Here is a 2,697-nt window from a genome sequence, read left to right as displayed (position 1 = left end):
GATCATTTACACAAAGATAATAGTCAAGCTGTGTAACATTAAAAAGAAAGAAAAATCTTAAAAGTAGGGAGATAAAAAACAGAGGTAAACCACAAATTTGTAGGCACCATCCACACAGCCTTGACAGAAGCCAGAACAAAGAGAAGTAAATATTGAGTGTAAGAAGTTAGTATTTAGTCAAAGATCTTTAATAAGTAAGGATAAAAATAAAACATTCTCAAAAATACAAAGACAGAGAGATATATTACCAGAAGGATATTCTTAATATGATACTTCAAAAAGAAAGAAAAATGTTTTTTATATTAAGTCCTGAAAATTAAAATGAAAAATAGAAGACACTTGTAAACATATGGGAATATCTATCCATCATGTATGTTAAACTGAAAAAAAAAAAAAAAAAACAGAATTGGCAGCATTAGTTTCAAAAGTATTTGGACATATTGAAAGTGTAAATCCATACATTTAAGTTAAATTAGATAGCAAGTTCTGTACTACTTAAGTAATTTAACTGGTGACAGAATAATCTGTTTTCAATAAAAATAACTTTTTAATCTTCTGTCTCACTGTTTACATCACACTGATTGTCCTTTTATCATATCTGAGTAGCACCAAAGGACTGACAATGGCACATCCATTGCCCACAAGCCTCTGGACACCCAGGACAACAGGGTCATATGTCCATAGTAAGGTTGAGGTGAATGAGATGATGAAATCCACCTGTTGTATCCAAGCGAGTCACAGAAGAAGTGCCAAGCTCTGAGTTCAAATTACAAGTCCTTTATTGCGGGTGACCGAGAGTCAGCCAAAGTTCAAAACCTCTCGGCCTGGAGAAGGGGCTTCATTTCTTTTTATACCTAGTTTAGGATAGGGGAGGAGGAGCCTAGCTGAAGCGGAATTTTACAGAAGAAGAACAAGCAAGTAAGTAGGAGGATGCTGGTAACCAGGAGGCAGGAGGTTTCCATAGTTGCTGGTTGCTAAGGGTATTTCCATCCAATCATCAAGGAGGGTAGCAGGGGGGACTTTCCATACAATCAGTCACCAAGGAAGATATTCTCAATAGCAGGTAGACTTGCCAAGCAGCATGCGGTTACAGTGGTTACAGGCACTGTGAACAGTGTGAACCACTCTTAACTGTTCAAAGCTTTGAGTGCAGCGTGACCCAGTAATGCACGTCAGGGGGCCGAGGCAGGGAGGGAGAAGCTAAGCTGGAGCTTACTGCTGAGATGGAGTCAGTTAGGCTAACACAAACTAGGTTATTACAGACCCAGTAGATGACCACAAAGAAGCTCGTTAGCAGCAGGATGGTGTGAGTGGCACTTTCCTCTGGGGAAGGTCTTGGGGAGAGGCTGGTGCTGTGAAAGTACCAGAATTTCTTCTGGTGCCTGAACAAAAGAACCACCCTGTATGCACTTGAAAGCAGCATTGTTCCTATAAGAAAAACATATCTGGATAATGCAGAATAAGAAAGTCTTATTGTTTTTTGTTTTTGAGATGGAGTCTTGCTCTGTTGCCAGGCTGGAGTGCAGTGGTGCAATCTCAGCTCCCTGCAACCTCTGCCTCCTGGGTTCAAGTGATTCTCCTGCCTCAGCCTCCCCAGTAGCTGGGACTACAGGCATGTGACACCACACCCAGCTAATTTTTGTACTTTTAGTAGAGACAGGGTTTCACCATGTTGGCCAGGATGTTTTTGATCTCTTGACCTTGTGATCCACCTGCCTCTGCCTCCCAAAGTGCTGGGATTGCAGGCATGAGCCACTGTGCATGGCCAAGACACAGTCTTCTGATGATGGAGTTCATGGTGGAAAAGTAAACAGAATTTACTGATATGCAGAAGATTGCTCAGGGTCACATTGGTAGAAGCCACAGTGCACAAGATGAGATTACTACTACAAACAAAAAAACTGAGAAAATGTAAAAAGAACAAGAAATGGCAGGTGAAAATGGTAGAATTATAGTTAAACCTCACCAACAAAGAGCTGCTGGGGCTGGTGATTATGGCTTGAAGCACACTCAGTAGGCAGGTGGTGCAGATGGAGAAACTTCTCATCACCTTGTTCAGGTAAAAAAATACTTTGCACCTGAAGTCGTTCTGAAAATACAGTGACTCAGACAGCCCTGGAGACAACAATGACACCACAGTAAGGAGCATCATTCTGTGGATGAGGGCCGGGTGACAAATGGTCAGGTCAGTGGGCTGAGGCCTGCATTACAGAAGAAGCATGAAGACATGGAGGAAATGAGGAAGCTGATGGTCAAGATTTTAATGCTAGCTTGAAAAAAAGAGGCATTTTTGAATGAAAATGTAAGTGGAATGTAATCATCTAAATTGCAAAAGAGAAACATTTTGAATATCTGAAAATAATAGACTTTACATCATAAATGCTATTTATTTATTTATTTTAAAATTTTTTAAATAGAGACGAGGTTTCACCTTGTTGGTCAGAGTGGTTTTGATCTCCTGACCTCAGGTGATCTACCCACTTCGGCCTCCCAAAGTGCTGGAATTTCAGGCGTGAGCTACCATGCCCAGCCTATTTATTGTATGTTCAAAGTCATCACTAACATACTTTTATCTCATAAAATTTTTTCTTGACTAGTTCTATTACATAAATTTTCAAAAATATAGCCTCAACATTATTTTTTACACTATATACACTATATAAATATATATATATATATATATATATATATATATAT

General features: G+C 39.5%; 1 non-coding gene across 1 annotated transcript; it reads right to left on the bottom strand.

Moving 5' to 3' along the window:
* Positions 1–440: 440 nt before the first annotated feature.
* On the bottom strand, positions 441–1,443 carry LOC108300766. Its single transcript, XR_005199323.1, has 2 exons — positions 1,265–1,443; positions 441–717 (listed from the first exon to the last, which is right to left on the bottom strand). It is a non-coding gene; the product is annotated as an uncharacterized LOC108300766 (transcript).
* Positions 1,444–2,697: the final 1,254 nt, after the last annotated feature.

This window comes from Cebus imitator, unplaced genomic scaffold (assembly GCF_001604975.1).
Source record: "Cebus imitator isolate Cc_AM_T3 unplaced genomic scaffold, Cebus_imitator-1.0 Scaffold30, whole genome shotgun sequence".
NCBI lineage: Eukaryota > Metazoa > Chordata > Mammalia > Primates > Cebidae > Cebus > Cebus imitator.
Note: the sequence above shows the minus strand (reverse complement) of the source record. Positions and strands in the feature narration are given on the sequence as shown.